Source organism: Mixophyes fleayi, chromosome 3 (assembly GCF_038048845.1).
Source record: "Mixophyes fleayi isolate aMixFle1 chromosome 3, aMixFle1.hap1, whole genome shotgun sequence".
NCBI classification, from domain to species: domain Eukaryota; kingdom Metazoa; phylum Chordata; class Amphibia; order Anura; family Limnodynastidae; genus Mixophyes; species Mixophyes fleayi.
Window position 1 is genome coordinate 7,006,174 of NC_134404.1, and position 21,148 is coordinate 7,027,321.

General features: G+C 43.0%; 4 non-coding genes across 4 annotated transcripts; 2 read left to right on the top strand and 2 right to left on the bottom strand.

The window, feature by feature from the left end:
* Window positions 1-3,737: 3,737 nt before the first annotated feature.
* TRNAG-UCC (transfer RNA glycine (anticodon UCC)) lies at window positions 3,738-3,809 on the bottom strand. Its single transcript has one exon. It is a non-coding gene; the product is annotated as a tRNA-Gly (tRNA).
* A 6,485-nt stretch (window positions 3,810-10,294) lies between these two features.
* On the top strand, window positions 10,295-10,366 carry TRNAE-UUC (transfer RNA glutamic acid (anticodon UUC)). Its single transcript has one exon. It is a non-coding gene; the product is annotated as a tRNA-Glu (tRNA).
* Window positions 10,367-18,749: 8,383 nt separating this feature from the next.
* On the bottom strand, window positions 18,750-18,831 carry TRNAS-AGA (transfer RNA serine (anticodon AGA)). Its single transcript has one exon. It is a non-coding gene; the product is annotated as a tRNA-Ser (tRNA).
* Window positions 18,832-19,149: 318 nt separating this feature from the next.
* Window positions 19,150-19,239, top strand: TRNAY-GUA (transfer RNA tyrosine (anticodon GUA)). The gene is given in 2 exon segments: window positions 19,150-19,186; window positions 19,204-19,239. It is a non-coding gene; the product is annotated as a tRNA-Tyr (tRNA).
* Window positions 19,240-21,148: the final 1,909 nt, after the last annotated feature.

A 21,148-nucleotide genomic window follows, 5' to 3' on the forward strand; every position in this document is an offset into this window, starting at 1 on the left:
AAACATTACAAACCCTCAATGATTAGGCTATTTAGAGAGCGTCCTTATGAGCATCCTCGTGAAACTTGACCCAGAAGGAACTCTGACAAGTGGGGACATTTAGAATTAGTAAATCCCTGTTAGAGGCTGTGCTGGTGCTTTTGCAGTTCTACAAAGGGGGGGAATGGAGATAAGTGACCTAATAACTGTTCTATACAAGTAATGTCAGTTTTCCAGCTTTTTCACTGATGCAGGAACGTTATTGCAGCCTGTTAAGGGACTTTCTAATCCTAAAACTTCGACGAATCCAAATCTATCCCAATGGTTGCAGACAGTTTCAGCTCTTTCTTGCACAGCTTGCACATTACACTATATTCCCTTTAAAACACACACTGACCAGCTCAAAACGCCCACTTTCCCACATTCTGCACACACTGTCCCCCTTTCTGCACACACTGTCCCCCTTTCTGCACACACTGTCCCCCTCACACTCCTTCCCCCTTAGAACACACTAATCATATAAAGTCTAAATGTCACATACAGCTTCAATGACCTTATACTTTTATAGTACCTTATTAGGAATAACATTCAAAACCTGACCTTCTTTGTAATCAGGGGTATTCCATTTAAGGGGTATTAAGTAGGGATGTGCACCGGCGACTTTTGAGGTCTCGTGTTTTGTGTTTTGGATCCGGATTTTCTCGATGTTTTGGGTTCGGATTTGTTTTGCAAAACACCTGCCGAAAGGTTTTGGTTCGGATTTAAGGTTTTGGATTCGGATTTTTTTTGAAAAAAGCATAAAAAGTTCAAAAATTAAGTTTTTGGGCTTATTTTCACTCCTACGCTATTATTAACCTCAATAACATCCAATAACAATAATTTCCACTAATTTAAAGGCTATTCTGAACACCTAACACCTCACAATAATTTTTTTTTTTTAGTACAAAACCTTGCAACGAGGTATCTTTGTGGACTGCGTAGAGGAGTGTTCCCCACAATACATTTAAAAACCCATCAACAGGTCTGCATTACACCCAAAAATAGTATCTGTACTGCGTAGAGGACTGGCCACTGGCCACCACAATATAATATATAGAAAACCTTCAACAGGTCTGCATTACACCCAAAAATAGTATCTGGACTGCGTAGAGGACTGGCCACTGGCCACCACAATATAATATATAGAAAACCTTCAACAGGTCTGAATTACACCCAAAAATAGTATCTGGACTGCATAGAGGACTGGCCACTGGCCACCACAATATAATATATAGAAAACCTTCAACAGGTCAGAATTACACCCAAAAATAGTATCTGGACTGCATAGAGGACTGGCCACTGGCCACCACAATATAATATATAGAAAACCTTCAACAGGTCAGAATTACAACCAAAAATAGTATCTGGACTGCGTAGAGTAGTGGGCACTGGGCACCACAATAAAAAATATAAAGAAAACCTTCAACAGGTCTGCATTACACCCAAAAATAGTATCTGGACTGCATAAAGGACTGGCCACTGGCCACCACAATATAATATATAGAAAACCTTCAACAGGTCAGAATTACACCCAAAAATAGTATCTGGACTGCGTAGAGTAGTGGGCACTGGGCACCACAATAAAATATATAAAAAACCTTCAACAGGTCTGCATTACACTGCACATACGGCTGCTCCTCCATCCTCTCCATCATATACATGTTGGAGTTTCAGCGTGTGAAAACCTCTTGTTTTTGATAATGTCAGTGCATTTTGAATATTTTTCAATTTGCCCCACACCACTGAATGTACTTTATCTATGATACGCATCTATCTATCTTGACTGCGTATTGTGGTGGCCCCGGTACACAATTTGGTACCGAGGCCACAATATAATTAAAAAACCCTCCACGGGTCAGAATTCCACCAAAAAAGGGTATGGACTGCGTAGTGTGGTGGCCCCGGTACACAATTTGGTACCGAGGCCACAATATAATTAAAAAACCCTCCACGGGTCAGAATTCCACCAAAAAAGGGTATGGACTGCGTAGTGTGGTGGCCCCGGTACACAATTTGGTACCGAGGCCACAATATAATTAAAAAACCCTCCACGGGTCAGAATTCCACCAAAAAAGGGTATGGACTGCGTAGTGTGGTGGCCCCGGTACACAATTTGGTACCGAGGCCACAATATAATTAAAAAATTGGGCATCAACTGTCACCGTTGTTTAATATCTGATACACCTAAATATGGACTGCACAGTGGAGTGGCCCCGGTAGTAAATTTGGTGCCGGGGCCACAATACCTCCTCCAACTTCCAAGTGTAGTGTTTATAAAGACAGACAGCGTCGAAGTGTTATTAGTTGACTTTCTTAAACCTAAAATTGTCCCTGTTGCAAATATTCGTGCAATGGACAGTTACTTTTTTATTGAAAGACTCAAGCTTTCAAGTGTAGTGTTTATAAAATATAAACAACAATACAGTAGTTTTAGAGCACGTCAATACCTCTTGTTTTAAATTATGACAGGGCATTTTACTTTTGGTTTAATTTCTTGAATTTGTTTAAATTTGGTTTTACTTTTTGAACATGGCAAACGACTGTTGATTGGTCATATAATGCAAAAAAAAAAGTTTGAACAGGACACAGCGCAGGACCCAGCAGCAATACTGAACTCAGCAGGACAGAGCACAGGACACAGCACCACTGGACTGATACTGCAGAATGTGTGAACTTTCTAATATTGCAGAACCACTGGACTTTTACTGCTGAATGTGTGAACTTGGTAATATTGTAGTACCAATGGGCTTATACTGCAGGATTGGTTGTGCAAATTTTGTTGTAATTAAAAAAAAAGTAATTATTTTTTTGTGTTTTTTTTAAATAACTTTTTTTTATTTTTTTTAAACACTTTGGAATATTGGGGAAATAACTACGCCCTTAGAAGCACAGAGCACAGGACACAGCCCCACTGGACTGAACAGGACACAGCACAGGACCCAGCAGCACCACTGAACTCAGAAGGACAGAACACAGGACACAGCACCACTGGACTGAGCACAGCACAACACAGCACTGAACAGCACGAGATATAGCAGGACAGAGGACCACCTAACACACCCTCCCTCTACCCTGATCAATGCCCGAGTGAAGATGGCGGCAACTAGCGGGGAATTTATAGGATCCGAGTATCGCGAGATCCGACAACGGGATTATGAGTCAGAGCCTCAGTTTCAGATTTGAATTTGGCGCCAATACCCGGATCTCTCTCGGATCCGACTCGGATCGGCAACGTTCGGGTGGGCTCGGATTTCAAAAATCCGAGTGCGCTCATCTCTAATTTCAGATGACCTAAAGGTGGGTAAACAATGTAACAAAGTAATGAGAAAGGCAAGTCAGATGTCTGGTTGACATTCAGTACAAGCTGGAAGCCTGTGCCCAAGAGGGTGGGCGCTGGTTAAGAGACACAAACAAGGTGCAGAGAAAAGCAAGAAATATTTATGTAAATTTCATTCATTAAAATGTAGATTTACAGAACATATGGGTTATATTTTGAAGACACTTTTCCGTTAATATCTCTAAGTATATATTCATTGTTACATAATTATTTCAGAAATATATTAGACTTCTAAAGGGCAGTTAAATAACGATTCTCCTGAGTATGATGATCCAAATATTGTCTTAATCACACTTACCTGTACAGTTCTAGCAGCAGTAATAATAATACATGTGATCTGACTTTTCCTCACTTGTTTCTTGTATAGATTAATTAATATTGTTGCGTTGGCCGGGAATCGAACCCGGGTCAACTGCTTGGAAGGCAGCTATGCTCACCACTATACCACCAACGGTGTACATTTCTTGGTGAACAAAGCTCTTTTTTTCTGTACTACCTCATACACAGACTTCTCCCTTTCACTGGATCCAACCTTCAAACTATCGCATCAGTATAAAATAACAATATGGGAATCGTTCACTCCTATTATTGCCCATGTTTATGATTTTACCTATTTTTGATAATGAATTGCCAAGGTAATAATAGTATTAATAGAGTATTAGCAATAAAACTAAAATTGAGCAAAATAAACTAATAAATAGTGAAAATAAAGTGATTAATGTGATTCAGAATGTTCGGCATGCAGGAATCTGTCCAAACTTGATTCACCAGAGTTCTTTTCTTTTTTTTTTCAAGAAACTTTCTGCCTTTGAGGGCAACTCCTGAACTCTTTTCTTATCTTATTCTAATATTACCAATAATTCTTCATTCGCAATGTTATTACTATTATGTAAGCCTATTATTACTATTAATATATGTTTTGCTGTCATCTGTCTCAGTGAAGAAATAAAGTATACAAAAGGGATTCCTTCATAATGTCCAGTCACTATATTACAGGTGATAAATAAGGTTCAAGCTTTCCCCATTGAGGGTGTACCAGTGTGGGTAGTGTAGGAGGCAGTAGGGTAAGCTCTAATAAAGAGGTGAGTGTTCACAGAGCATATAAAGATTTGAAGCCTGGGGTTAAATAAGATTATGTGTTGTAGGGAATAGAATAGATAGGTAATAGCATGGGATAAGTCATAGACACAAGAGTGAGAGGTGGTTATCAGGGACAAGGCACAGGTCAGTGGTAGATCTAAGAGAGTGAGAGGAAATGTATCTTGAGATGAGATTTGATTTATATGTAGGGCTGTTTTATTGAGGACTTTGAAGGTAATGTTGAGTAATTTGAATTAGATTCTGGAGGACACAGTAAGACTGTGTGGGAATTTGCAAAATGGGGCAGCAGATGTTAAGTAGCAAAGGAAGAAGATCAATCTTGCTGTGGCATTTAGGGTGCTTTGACGTGGGTGTCCGGTTAGCACATGCAGGAGTGTGATCCTGCTTTTTGAACTGGGATAACTAGACCCCCCTGGAGGCGCGCGGAGTCTAACAGGGTGGAAGGTCTTCACCAGGGAATCCCGCAAGGGAATTTAGGCTTAGCAGCTCCCACCCTGCAAGTCGCGATCCTTCAGGGAAGTTCCCAGTATAACAGTTGGGAGAACAGAACCAAACAGCATACAAGAGGATACGATTTAAGTATCAATTTAATAAAAACTGTCTCCACTAGAATTGAAACGTAAGTACAAGTTCAAATGAGGAACAGGATACACTACAATGAAGAACTACGGCAATAGTAGTAGAGTGGCACCAATCACGAAGTTCCACAAATATGAGCAGGATATATAATAACTGTAGACAACAGCAATACCTCCTAGGTAATGAGATATAAATACAAAGTACACTGAAGTGCTGAGATTACTACAGATGGAAGAGCACATCTTGAAACTATAGGAGAATAGACACAGTAGCAGCATCGGCAACAACGAATATTCCTAACAGTCATTAGAATGAAAGTTCAACTGTATCCAAATATGTAGCAACGAAGAAAGGACCCAGGCATCAGTGAGATATGGAACAAGTCAACAAAGGTAAGTTATCCAAGCAGATTAGCTAGCAGGTGTTGATAGCAGAAGTCAGTGGAATCAGAAACACCGCAAGATGAATCATAGCTTACCACAAGTGTGTAGAGCAATTCAGCAGTAAGCAGCGATACATATAAGAGAGGCAGCAAACGTAGACCGCAGCACCAGCACAGATGACATAGAGCAGATGAACAAAGAAACAATGACCCATGACTTTACCACAAAGATGTGGAAGAAGTAACAGCAGTCAGCGGTGAATGCAGAGTAGCTTAGCGGGCATTGGTCACAGCGATTACCACAGGTGAGTGGACCAGATGAGCAGGGATCAGCGAACTCCGAACATGCAGCAATGATGACCCACGGCTTTACCACATAGATGTATAAGAAGTAGCAGCAGTCAGCAGTATAAGCAGAGTAGCTATAACAGAACAGGCAGCTGAACCAGGCCAGGTGTAGACTGGAAGAACCAGCAAAGGACAAGTAAAAGGAGGAGCCTTATAAAGGAGGACTGGCCAATAGTAGAATGACTAACCACAGGTGTGGATAATCAGAGATGTCAAGCGTGGCTGACAGCCTATACCAAGAAGGTTAATATGAAAATCAGTACTTTGAGGCTCGGGTAGAGATACCTGGGGAGCAGAGTGTGACAGTGGGGATAGATGGGTGAGGAGAATGGCAGATAGGAGGAGGTTACAATAGCCATGGCGGAAGAAGATGAGAGAATGATACTAAGTTTTAGTATCATCTTCGGTATGGAACATATTCTAGCAATGTTTTGAAGATGGAGGCGACAGGACTGGAAGACAGACTTGATGTGAATGTCACAGCCTTCCGCTACAGTAACCCCTGGGTCTATGATCATGATCCCTTCTAACTTCCTATGCTTTTAATGCCATGCATACTGATGCCTTGCTAGAGCATATGACTCCCTGGTTTCTGTGGGTCTTGATCCTGAGTCTGGCTGTTTGGGGAAGCATGGAGTATTATGGAGAGACATATAACACCAGTTTTAGAGAACTTTTACCTTACATATTTGCCTGAAACAGGATGAGGTCAGCTTATGCCAAATTCTGTCTTCAGGGGCTATATAAGTCTATTAGTTCATTGCACAAACCGTCACATTATTATACCCATATCTTACTTTACTTTCTCTCTGACAAGCGTATAACTGTGTACCAACTCCTGGCATTGTATTATGACTCTTACATTCATGCAATGTGGTTTCAACTATGGAAGATTCAAGAGTAATACCAAGGCAGCAAGCTTTGGGCCTCATGAAATTTGTGGTGTTGTTGATTGTGATGGAGAAGTGGTGACTCTGGGAGGAGGAATTGTGATAAGTTCTGTTTTGAACATGTAGAAATTAAGGTAGATTTGGTATATACATATAGAGATAGAGAGACAGCTTGTCAAAGAAGTTATTAGAGAAGTGGCATGGTATGGGAAAGAGAGGTAAATTTGGGTGTTGTCAGCATAGAGGTGATACTGAAAGCCAAATGAGCAAATTAGTTCAAAGGGCCAAGATTGGAGCATTGTGGGACAAATAATGAATTTGTAGGCATAGGGGTGGAGAAGTTTATAGTAGAGTTTGGAGAGAAGGAGAGGCTGTGTCAATAGGTGTCCATTACTGTAAGTGAAAGTTGGAGGACACAGGGAAAGCCCAAAGACACAAGAGAAACAGGCTTTGTGGTGGCAGAGACACTGTCAAAAGCAATGTTGAAATTGTCTAATCTAAATGTAGGTAGGTCATAGGCTTGTGTGTGACTCAGGGTTATGTGAGATGTCACCAGCAGTCATGAGAAATAGCAGAGTGAGATAGAGGACAACGGAGGATGATTTGTGGGTGTAAGATTTGTTTCTGCTTCTGTAGATTGGTGAGTAAGGTAGGTGAAGGTAATGCAGGTCAGTGGAAAAGGTGAAGGCTTCTTTGCTGCACACTTGGCTGGAGTTACAGAGTTAGCAGTCTCTGCTGCTTGAGAACATGGTCTGGGACACTGAGAGTTGAGCTCTGTGTGTCCAGCAGCTGAACAGCGATGGTGGTCTAGTAGGCCCTCGAATCAACTTTGTTTTTGTTGTGATGTTTCTTCTCAGCACTACTGTGTCATTTAGCACCATTTGTAACAGATTGTAGGTGCTTTAATATCTATGAGAATAAGATAATATGGAGCTGAAATAATGTGGTTGATTCCCTGCACAGAACTAAATTGCAATCTATCAAATCCATTATCTCTGCGTTGGTCTGTGTTTTAATCTGGTGTAATACAGAGGAGATACTCTTTATACTCTGCACCAATCAGCTTTGGTATAACAAGCAGAACACTGAGGTTTTACACATATTAGGCCTGTTTTATGTTGGATATAAGTCCGTTGTGTAGTGTGAAGTAGTCTTATGTATGCCCAGAAATGGACCTTATGCCAATGAAAGCAACACAGATCCGGCTGATTCAGGTCCTGTGTCTGCCGTATGTCCGCATGTTTTCAGCACTGTCTTTTGTACCCACTACAGGGCCAGAGTAAATGCCGGCTGATAGTGATGACTGGCACAACATCAGAGGCTGGCAGGGATGGGGGGGCAGATGCCTCCCGGGGCCGGTCCCACAATGAGCTACCTTGGGCTGGGTCTCTGTGCTAACTGCAATTGTTTTTCTCTAAAATGTTCCTCATAGGCTGCTGATTCGAGTCTCGCCCCCTGAGCTAAATTTTGCCAGCCCTCCCCTGCACGACACAGCCTTTGATTTAAAAGTTATATGTATGTGCTGCAGTAGCTATCGCAGACAGCTGTATACAGCTAAGATAGACTAAATAAATGCATCGAATGTGTACAGTATGAATTGCAAACAGGTTTATTTATGTAATTAGTATTAAAAAAGTTTGAAAATTAAATATATATATATATATATATACAAGTTAACCCGTGCATGATACTCATGCATTCTAGTCAAATCAAGCTACTTAAGGTGTTAAAAAGGTTCTTGTCATGCATTTGGGCCATAGCCCAGGCCTCAACCACCAACCACTCCCCACTGTCACCCCCGGCAACCACCAACCACTCCCCACTGTCACCCCCGGCAACCACCAACCACTCCCAACTGTCACTTCTCCGTCAAGAGATATATATATATTTTTTTTAAATCTTTATAAACACTTTTAACAATTAACAAATTAAAAACATCTTAGTATACCAAATTTCAGCCCTTTCTGAATTTTTTTTTTCACACACACTAAGAATTTAGTAGGTCAGTGTATAACTCTGCCCAGCAGGTGGCGCTGCAGCTTGGTTTTATATTTTCCACACACACACAGACAAACACACGCCACTAGACATTTATGTTATAGATATATATTTATGCTGATAAGTTTCTATTTTATGCTCATATTAAAGTGTTCTGGGTTCTGATGAGACCTTGATTGCGCATATGTGTGTGTGTGCTGCATTCTGATCTGTATGTCATATGGAAATGTTCTTGAGATACGCATGTATTTGAAAACGGTCGGAGCAATAGACAACTTTCCCGCAAGTTGCGTTTGGACTTCATTTAGGCCCTTTGTATTGCATAGTAATTATAGTATCAAATTGCTGTACACAATTCTGTTCTCTATGGAGGACATTTCTGACAATTGGTGCACAGATGTTTTCTAAAGGGTATTTATAAAATCAAACGTATAATCTGAGTGGTTGCTATGGGTTACAGCACCTTTTGCACCAGTTTAAAAAAAATGGCCCCTTGATAAATATGAGCAAAAATTTTAAACCTGCTCTACGGAATTTTCAGCTCGTTTCATATTTGGCGGAAATTCCAGTCCTACCCCAACCACACCTAACAGCGGAATGAATTGGACATTGCCCCAACTCATAGGATATAAATACAGCAAAATGCAATTTTACAAATTCAATTTGAAATGGCACAATGTCTGGAGTGTTCCTCAACAATTTTAAGTTTGTTGGTTATCTCTTCCTCTCATCTGGCCATCAGTATCTGCCCGCACACACCACCTTTACTCTATGTGGTACTTTAGTCATTAACTGGCAGTGATGTGCAGTTGTTAGTTTACCAGTTGTCCCAGTTTAGGCAGTAAGGGTCTGATTGATGAGTCATCCCAACTTTCGGCACCTTTGTCAGGATGGTTACATTTTGGGTGGTACGTTACACTCACTTGTGTATGTGGGAAGGATTGGTAGTCTTTAGAGAAGTTAGAGGCAGCCTAGAGTATCAATACATCTTGTTTCCATACCCACTTACACCTTCTTCTCTGCCACTCATTGGGGCTGTAACTTCTCAGTGAATCCAGGTAGATCGCTGGGTCAAATTCTTAGGAATTTTACAGTTTGTGACAGTTTTGTTTTGACCTATGATGTCACAGAATCTATGCCCACACAATCCTTCGATAGCTCAGCTGGTAGAGCGGAGGACTGTAGTGGAAGTTGATGCAGAAATCCTTGGGTCGCTGGTTCAATTCTGGCTCGAAGGAGTTATTTTTTTTGTTTTGAATAAGTTCTACAATTCTCATTTTTTATAATAATAAATTACCCAAAAAAATACAAAATATACATCACTCATCTTGATTTAATCTTTTTAATGTAATTTTTCTGCTACATATTAATCATACTGCATGCTGCTGAGCCTCTATTACGGTGATTACGGTTTACCACACTACATGTAAGAGCAGGGCACAGACAGCTGATAGAGACACAATTCCTGATCCTGGGGACACTTTCCATAGCTCAGCTCACTGAGAGAGAGGAGATTCCCTGGGTTTAGCAGGCAGGTAAAGGGTTACCAGGTTATATAGGACATACACATGGTGTCTGGCTGCAGGGCAGGTTGGTGAGATGTCTGTAGGCAGCTGCTACTTCAGAGGCAATCTCATCAGATCCCATATGGTCTAGCGGTTAGGATTCCTGGTTTTCACCCAGGCGGCCCGGGTTCGACTCCCGGTATGGGAATAGGATATTTTATTTGTGCTAATAACAGCTCTACTTGGTTACTTGGCACAAAAATCCATGAGAAAGTGTACTATGGTCATGATAAGGGAAGTAGGACAAATTCAGAGGTTTCATGTACTTCCCAACATTTCTAGTCAAAAAGTCTGGAGAAAACCGGTATGTCATTGTCATCAATGTCTATTTAAAGGGCACCACTGATTCTGTACTGCCGCACAATCATCAAACAGATGTGACATATATGAATACAATAACTATAATAACTCATAAATAAATAATCATGAGCTAACAATTATAGCTATTAGCATGAATATAGGTACATATTCCATGCACATGAGTAAACAAACAGCAAATCATCCGGCTTAAGAGAGGACAACAGAGAGCTGCACATGCGCGTTTTACTTACAACACTCGCGGCGCCGTTAGCTGCTGGTGAAGAGTAAGATTACTTTGTTGCACAGGGCAGTCTTCATCAGGGCTCCAAGAGCAGCCTGGCACAGGGAATAGCAGAGGTTTCCGGCTCAAAGGAGTTATTTTTTTAATTTTGTAGAATTCCTAAAGTGCTCACTTTTTAAAATAGAAAATTCCCTCAAAAAAACATAATATACATTACTTATCCTGATTTCCACTTTTTTTATATGAGAGAAATAATATTTTTGCTACATGTTAATCATACCGAATGCTGCTGAGCCTCTCTTATGGTGATTACGGTTTACCACGCTACATGTAAGAACAGGGCACAGACATCTGATAGAGACACAAGTCCTAATCCAGGTGATACTTTCCATAGCTCAGCTCACTGAGAAAAAGAAGATTCCCTGTGACTAGCAGGCAGGTAAAGGGTTACCAGGTAATATAGGACATACACATGGGGTCTGGCTGCTCGGCAGGTAGGTGAGATGTCTGTGGTCAGCTGTTAGTATGTGTGTTGGAGAGGGGGTTGTCAAGTGGCGATTTTTGGCTTAGTTCTGGGTGATTATATCAATGCCAAACCACTTAAATATAAAGAGGGGAAGGGACCACAGTTAAGTTACAAGTACATTTACAGAGCAAACAGTCCTAACACATCTTTCAAAACTGAAAGTGGATAAAACAATGGGGCCAGATGGGATCCATCCACGGATTCTAAAAGGGTTTAAAGGGTGCTGGTAACACCATTAACAGAATTATTCAACCAGTCACTAGATACAGTAATTCTGGAATAGGGCGAAGGTAGCCCCAATGCACAAAAGTGGAAGCAAAGAAGAGGCGAGCAACTAAGTGAGCCTTACATCAGTAGTAGGGAAAGAGATGGAAACACTCTTAAAAGAAAGAGTTGTAGAATATCTCAAATCCAGCAATTTAATAAGATACCAAACTGCATGAATTTACTGGGGGGAGATGTCAAACAAATCTTAATGACTTTTTTGACTGGGTGACTAATGTAATAGATCAAGGAGGGGCTGTAGATGTAGCTTATATAGATCTCAGAAAGGCTTTTGATATTGTCCCACATTGCAGACTGTTAAATAAACTCAACAGTTTGAGATTGAATTCTAAGATGGTTGAATGGATAAGATCTTGGTTGCAGGATAGAAAGCAGCGAGATGTAGTAAACGTATTACATCCACAGGAGGGAAAGGTTACCAGTGGAGTACCCCAAGGATCTGTACTTGGACCAAAGCTTTTTAATATTTTTATTGGAGACATTGCAAATTGTAATGGAAGGAAAGTATGTCTTACTGCAGATGACACAAAGATATGCAACAGGGTAGACGCATCAGGAGGGATAATACAAATGATTGATGATCTAGGTAAACTAGAGCAGGGGTCGGCAACCTTTTTCTGTCAGTGTGCCGGCTAAAACCTTGTCAAGCCCAGGTGTGCATATATATATATATATATACACACACGCAAAGGACAGATATTTTGTGTTAAATAGGCTTCACTGTGCAAAAGCCTCCTTTAGGGGTTACCTCCAACAATAGCAGTATTATACCCAGAGGTAACCCGCTGAAGAAAAAGCCCACACGATTTATTAAAGGAAAGTTTTGCTTACCCACCAGCCTCAGGTTACAATTTTCAGGTTCAGTTATGTGGCGGTGGATGCGGTTTTGCCTTTGTTCCTTTACGTCGCTTCAGATCAGCAGCTATTAACGCTGCCTACCACATTCAGGAGAGCAGAACAAAAGGTGAGAAAAGAGGAGATGTGGAAGACAATGGGTTAGAAGGTGTTGTACAATAGGACTGTGGGTTGTGGGGGCACATAGGAAAAAAGGGGAAACAAATGGGATGGGAGGGACAAGGGAGGCATGCACACAAAGCGGGAGAGATAAAGGAACAGGCAGCCACAATGTAAGACAGGTACAAACAGTTTGGGCACACATGGGCAGGGAGGACAGATGCACATATGGGCAGGGGAGACACAGTGACACTTGGTGCAGGGGGGACACAGGCACACATGGGGCAGGAGGGACAGAGGGTACACATGGGGCAGGAGGGACAGAGGCACACATGGGGCAGGAGGGACAGAGGCACACATGGGGCAGGAGGGACAGAGGCACACATGAGGCAGGAGGGACAGAGACACACATGGGGCAGGAGGGACAGAGGCATATATTGGCTGGGGAGACAGAGGCACACATGGGTCAGGTGGGACAGAGGCACTCATGGGGCAGAGGCATGCAAGTGGGTGGCAGATGGGCAGGGAGGACAGATACACATATGGGCAGGGGAGACACAGTGACACTTGGTGCAGGGGGGACAGAGGCACACATGGGGCAGGAGGGACAGAGGCACACATGGGGCAGGAGGGACAGAGACACACATGGGGCAGGAGGGACAGAGGCACACATGGGGCAGGAGGGACAGAGACACACATGGGGCAGGAGGGACAGATGCACATATGGGCAGGGGAGACACAGTGACACTTGGTGCAGGGGGGACACAGGCACACATGGGGCAGGAGGGACAGAGGCACACATGGGGCAGGAGGGACAGAGGCACACATGGGGCAGGAGGGACAGAGGCACACATGGGGCAGGAGGGACAGAGGCACACATGAGGCAGGAGGGACAGAGACACACATGGGGCAGGAGGGACAGAGGCATATATTGGCTGGGGAGACAGAGGCACACATGGGTCAGGTGGGACAGAGGCACTCATGGGGCAGAGGCATGCAAGAGGGTGGCAGATGCACACATTGGGAGGGAAAAATGGAGGCAGGAAAAGGCAGAGTTGTAATGCAGATGGAAGATCTAACTTATTTCAGGCTTCTCTTTTACAGTGCACCACGAGAGAGGCACTCAATAATAATGAGTCAGAAGGGAGACGAAGAGGGGAAAAACAGGTAGAAGGAGGCTGTAGGTAGAGGATGTATTGCTGCGGTACTTGAATAAATGACCGCACGTGCGCAACAGTTCAAATGGAGACTACCTGTTCCCCCAGGGACACTAGCGGCGGAAGCTCGGAGTTCCCAAAAACAGCGTTCCCCCTTGATGTCGGGACGTGACCTGGGGCCGGCGTACCAGCGAAAACGCCCCGCATGCCACGTCTGACTCGCGTGCCGGGGGTTGCCGACCCCTGAACTAGAGGAATGGTCAAGAGAGTGGTAACTACAGTTTAATGCCAAAATATGCAAAATCTTGCACTTGGGTCTCAAAAATCTAAAGCCTAAATATAGTATTAATGGCACTATAATGGAAACTACTGAGGAGGAATGAGATCTAGCAGTCACTATTCCAGGTGACATAAAGGCAGGTAAGCAATGTAACAAAGCAATGAGGAAGGCGAGTCAGATGCTTGGTTGTATTGGGAGAAGAATCAGTAGCAGAAAGAAAGAAGTAATAATATTATTCTTCTTTATTTACATGGCGCCACAAGGTGTCCGCAGCGCCGTACAAAATACAAATATACTGTACAGACAGTATACAAGGGTACGACAGTACAGAGTAGAACAAATATAGCCAAGACTTCAATATCTCCAAGCATAGCATGTAGAGTGGTGTAGGAGAAGAAGAAATGGTATTGAGACAGAAGGGAAGAGGACCCTGCTCATAAGAGCTTACATACTAAGGGGAGGGGAAATGGACAGCAGGCACAAGAGTAGTCAGTAGAGGGGTTCAAATACAAGAGGAGACAGGAAAGTGGGAGGTGATGAGAACGATAAGGTTATGTGGATGGTTGGTAAGCCTTAAGGAACAGATGGGTTTTGAGAGCCCGTTTGAAAGAGCCAAGATTAGGGGACCGGCGGATGGAGGGAGGGTGATTGTTCCAGTGAAGGGCGGCAGCACGGGAGAAGTCTTGAATTGGGATGAGGTGATCAGTGCAGAGGAAAGGTGGCGGTCATTGGCCGAACGCAGGGAACATGCGGGAGTGTGGATGGAGAGGAGGTTAGAGATATAAGGGGCAGTGGAAAGAGAGAGGGCCTTGTAGGTGACAGTGAGGAGTTTAAAGAGGATTTGAAAGGGGAAAGGGAGCCATTGAAGGGCAAGGCAGAGAAGGGAGGAAGAGCAGCGTGAGAGAAAGATAAGTCTTGCAGCCACGTTAAGAACAGAGCGAACGAACGAACAGGGGCAAGATGGGAGTGGGGGAGGCCGATGAGGAGAAGGTTGCAGTAATCGAGACGGGAAATAATGAGTGCATGGATGATGGTTTTTAGCAGCCTCCTGAGAGAGGAAGGGCCAAATGCAGGCAATATTCTGTAGTTGGAAGTGACAGGAGTGGGCAAGAGATTGAATATGGGGGGCAAAAGAGGGAGGAGTCCAGGGTGACACCCAGGCAGCAGGGTTGGTGAACAGCAGAGATGGTAGTGTTATTAATGGTGATGGAAAGTTCACGGTGGGTAGAAGATTTAGAAGGAGGGAAAACAATGAGTTCAGTTTTCGCAATGTTGATTTTGAGAAAACGCTAAGACATCCAGGAGGAGATAGCGGAGAGGCAGTCAGAAACATGAGATAGGAAGGGGGGGGAAGGTCAGGAGAGGAGATTTTGAATGTCATCAGCATAGAGGTGATACTGGAGACCAAAGGAAGAGATGAGTACAGCCAGGGAGGTGGTGTACAGTGAGAAAAGAAGAGGGCGAGAACAGAGCCCTGAGGGACCCCAATGAGGAGGGCACAGGGGAGTGAGCATGAGTCAGGAGTGGAAACAGAGAAGGAGCGGTTGGCAAGGTAGAAGGTGATCCAAGTGAGGACAGTGCCAGAGAGAGAAGGGTCTGCAGAAGAAGGGGGTGGTCCACGGTGTCAAAGGCCGCAGAGAGGTCCAAGAGAATGAGCAGGGAGGTTCATTAGTGACTTTGAGTGGAGGGGGCAGTAGGGAGGAGGTCAAGTAGGGAGTTAGCAGAGAGTGGAGTGGAGAGGCGGTTGAAGACAATCCGCTCAAGTAGTTTGGAGGACAAGGGGATAAGTGATATGGGGCGGTAGTTAGTTAGAGAGGTGGGGTTAAGTTTAGGTTTCTTAAGAATGGGGGAGATAAGGGCATGTTTGAAGGAAGAGGGGACACTGCCAGTAGAGAGAGACAGATTGAAGAGGTGTGCAAGGTGGGCGTAGTCAGAGGGGGAAAGCGAGCGAAGGATGTGAGAGGGGATGACATCCAGTTGGCAGGTGGAAGGAGGAGAAGAGAGAATGAGGGAGTGGACTTCATCACTCGATATGGGGCAGAAGGAGCACCAGAGCGCTCCTTCTTCCCTCACATTTGTGAAAAGCGAGTCCAGGGAGCGGGTCAACGTCACAAATCACATAATTTTGGCCCTGTACATTCTAGGAGTGGGCAAGTATGCTTGTGTGTCTTGTCATTCTCTGTCTGCCTTCCTGAGTCAACATAGGGATTATCTGTTGTGCACCACTGCCACCTAGTGGCTAAATATACACTCTGTTGCAGATTATTGGTCATATGGAAAAAAAAAATGAATCGGCAGGATTTGAACCTGCGCGGGGAGACCCCAATGGATTTCTAGTCGGCCACGACTACAATTACTAAAATTCTAATTTTTTTAAAATAGTAAATTACCTCAAAATAAAAAATATACATTACTCATCCTGATTTCAACTTTTTAATGGAGAGAACTAGTCATTTTTTTGCTACAAGTTAATCATACTGCATTCTTCTGAGCCTCTATTATATTGATTACGGTTTACCACACTACATGTAAGAACAGGGCACACACAGCTGATAGAGACACAAGTCCTGATCCTGGTGATACTTTCCATAGCTCAGAGAGAGAGGAGATTCCCTGTGATCAGCAGGCAGGTAAAGGGATACCAGGTTATATAGGACATACACAGGGGCCTGAGTGATTAAGGAAAGCAAAACTTAAAAAAGTATGCACCTGAGCACAACCATGATGCATTGGAGGGGGAGGTAAATTAAAATTATGGGGACAGATTTATAGTTGGGGTAGGACATGTCCTAGATCAACTTTAAATTTTAGTGTAAAAGTAAAGCTATCATGTAATTGTGTGCTACATGAAAAAACAGCCAGAATTTTACTTATGTGCAAAATAATAAACTAATTTGCACCACTTGTATTGTCACATGGTTTGTCCAGGAGAAAACTTGCTTCTTTTTGATTTTGCTTAGCTCTACCTTAATGACTCAGACCCCATGGTGTCTGTCTGCACAGCAGGTAGGTGAGAGATCTGTGTTCAGCTATTACTATGGAGGGGGTGGGTTTTGTCAAGTGAGGATTTTGGTCTTTTTCTCAATAGCAAACCACTGAAATTTAGCAGAAAAACTGCTGGGTGTACTGTACTATTTTAATTAATAAAGATGGTTCTCTTATTATTTTTATTTATAAAGGGGGCATGTATATGATTTGTTTTTTTTGACTGAAGGAGACACAGCAGTTTGATTTATTCAGGAGACATTTAATTTATTAACTTGGTATCGGCCAGATGTACCATGATAATGACAATGCTGCTTAGTACTGGCACAAGTTGTATCCCTAGGTAAGATCAGGACCCCCCTGTGGGACACATCCCCAGCAGTGTGAATATTAATATCACTGGGGAAATGCTTTGATGTGGGGTAGGTTTGATCTCCCTGCCAAACCCTCACATTGATAAATTCCCCCCATGGTGTCTGGTTGCATTGCAGGTAGGTGACATATCTGTGTTCAGTTCTTATCACACATATCCTACTGTCAGGTCACATAAGTTCTAAAGGTTTAGGATTCCTGATTTACCCCCAGGTGACCCAGGTTCAACTCCTGGTATGGGAAATTGAAGATTTATTTGTACTTGTAGCAGAGCTCTTAGCTTTATTCATTTATGACTTTTCACCTGCGCCCACCCTGGACATGTGCTCCCATATAGCTGTGCCCACCACTGACTCGTGCTCCCATACAGCTGTGCCCACCCTCTCGGGCTCAGCCGTATGCAGGACCTTCCCCTCTCCCCTCCCCCGCCCCTGTAGCTGTGCCTTGAGCTCACCGAGTTACTGTGCTTATTGTTTACTGTACTGTGCTGTCTCACCTCGTATTGTAACTTTGTTTGTCCCTGTACGACGCTACGGACACCTAGTGGCGCCCTGTAAATGAAAATTAATAATAAAATAATAATAACTACATGTAAGAACAGGGCACAGACAGCTGATAGAGACACAAGTCCTGACCCTGGCGACACTTTCCATATAACACGTACATGGACACAATATATAGAACACGTACATGGACACAATATATAGAACACATGCATGGACACAATAAATGTAACACGTACATGGACACAATATATATAACACGTACATGGACACAATATATATAACACGTACATGGACACAATAAATATAACACATACACGGATGCTATGAGATAACAGTTACAGCTATTAGAATTAATAAGCAGCAAATTCTATCCACGTCAGTAAACAAACAGCAAAACATTCACCTTAATACAGGACATCAGGGATGTTCGAGGTAGAGAGGACGCTGCTCATGTGACTTATAGTCTAGAGGGAAAAATACTTGAACAACCGCACTGATTACCATTATGATTTGGCCGCGCTCCTATCTGATAAGCAACACATTTTTATAGTGAAAATTTAGGATTTTTCTGAAAAAAACCCCAGAACTGTTGGCGTTATAGATTCCTTCTCTGAATGGATTTTCCTGGAGAGTTCACAGATCTGTAATAGGGACAGAATGAATATTGTGAATAAAACTACACTACACCATACTTGTCTACTTTTGTGAAGAGCGAGTCCAGGGAGCGGGTCGACGTCACACATCACATAATTTTGGCCCTGTACATTCTAGGAGAGTGGGCAAGTATGCTTGTGTGTCTTGTCCTTCTCTGTCTGCCTTCCTGAGTCAACATAGGGATCATCTGTTGTACACCACTGCCACCTAGTGGCTAAATATACACTCTGTTACAGATGATTGGTCATACGAAAAAAAAAGAAAATGAAACCGTAGTCGGCAGGATTTGAACCTGCGCGGGGAGACCCCAATGGATTTCTAGTCCATCGCCTTAACCACTCGGCCACGACTACAACCTCTTGCACAGCTGACTTATACGTGGTATTATCCATGGACTCAGGGATATCACAGATCACCATCTCTGACATTTCTAAAATAATCTTTCTGATGACTGTAAGATTCAAAAGTCTGATCTGTAAATATAAAGCACGAAATTGTGACAAGATTATTACCTTACGAATTTAATTAACAAAGTTCCTTTAAACTGGGGTTTTCAACTTCAGTTTACTTTGATGTATGTGTTTACATATGTTTATATTTTTCACCTAAATATTTTTATATTTTGACCTATGATTTCACAATATCAATGAAAACAACTCCAAAAAATCAACCCTTCGATAGCTCAGCTGGTAGAGCGGAGGACTGTAGTGGAGGTTGATGCAGAAATCCTTAGGTCGCTGGTTCAATTCCGGCTCGAAGGAGTTATTTTTTTAATTTTGTAGAATTCTTAAAATGCTCAGTTTTTAAAACAGAAAATTTCCTCAAAAATGCAAAATATACATTACTTGTCCTGATTTCCACTTTTTTAAAGGAGAGAAATACAAATTATTGTGCTACATGTTACATGTTGTTGATGAGCCTCTATTAGGGTGATTACGGTTTACCAGACTACATGTAAGAACAGGGCACAGACAGATGATAGAGACACAAGTCCTGATCCTGGTGACACTTTCCATAGCTCAGCTCACTGAGAGAGAGGAGATTCCGTGTGATCAGCAGGTTATATAGGACATACACATGGTGTCTGGCTGCACAGCAGGTAGGTGAGGTGTCTGTGGTTACTATATGGGGGGGTTGTCAGGAGGTGATTTTTGGCTTATTTTGGGTGATTATATCAATGCCAAATTGCTTGAATATAGGAAAAAAAAACCAGAGCGAAATGTTACTATGTTAAATTATAAAGGTCGCACTATTAGTAGTTTTATTTATAAAGGAGTCACGTATGATTTTCCTATTACTTAAGGAGCACCGAAAATAGTATTTTATATTCAGGATTTTTTTTACATTGTTCCCCACCGACCAGGTGTATCAGGATGGGGACAATGCTTATCATTGGCACAAGCATCTTTGGGTCTGTTCAGTCCCCCATAGAATGGGGCGAGGCCACACATCGCCACCAGTGTGGAGGTGATAATCGCTGGTGAAATGCTTCAATGTGCGGTTGGTTTGAACTTGGTGCCAAATCTGTACATTAATAAATTCCCCCCATGGTGTCTGGCTGCGCTGCAGGTATGTAACATACGTGTGTTCAGCTCTTACTACATGTATCCAGCTCTCAGGTCACATGTGGTCTATATAGTGATTGTAATCTGAGGGGAAGAGTGTGACTGTGTCTGTATCTCTGCTGTGCTTTCCTACTATTAAAAATTAGGTGTGAAGTCATCTCCGGGAGGGGGCTCCGTGGATCACTTTTTTAAGCCACACCCCTGTCAAACTTTATCAATATCAGCCTATCACAAAAGGGAGGCGGGCCCAGGATGATGCATTTAGCTCCGCCCCCACTCACTACACCAACAAAGTGGGCACAATGCGGGAGGTTTCAGAAACGTTTGGTAGTCTCCTGGACATTCCAGAAGAGTAGGTAACTATGGCCTAGGGACAAATGCTGAAGTTATGATCGGAACAGATGAATTTTGAAAGTTAGGGGCTGATCTTAAGCAACTGACAATACTGTGAATTTCTCAGCAGTTTTACCAGTACACAGAAGTGAGGACAGAACTGAACTCATTGCCTCAGAAACTTCAATGTGTGGCTAAATATATGGTGTAATGAGGAAAGATTTGGATAAATAGACCACAGTCATGTTATCTGGTAAGATAAGGGCCTATACCAGTGGTTCCCAAACTCTTTCAGTTCGAAGCACCCTTAAGGTCATCATAATTTTTCCAAGGCACCCCTAAGCCAAAATAATTACCGGGTTGTCCCGTTTTTGATGTAGTTGGGTCAAAATGACGTAAGATGTATTTAGGCCCCTTCACCATCACATTGTGCCCCTTCATCATATCACTGCACCCCTTCACCATATTACTCTGTCCCCCTCTTCGCCATCTCACACTCTGTGTCCCCTTCTTCACCAACTCTCTGTCCCCCTTCAGTGTCTCTCTCTGTCCCCCTTCAGTGTCTCTCTATGTCCCCCTTCAGTGTCTCTCTCTCTGTTCCCCTTCAGCATCTCTCTCTGTCCCCCTTCAGCATCTCTCTCTGTCCCCCCTTCAGTGTCTCTCTCTGTCCCCCTTCAGTGTCTCTCTCTGTCCCCCTTCAGTGTGTCTCTCTCTCTGTCCCCCTTCAGCATCTCTCTCTGGCCCCCTTCAGCATCTCTCTCTGTCCCCCTTC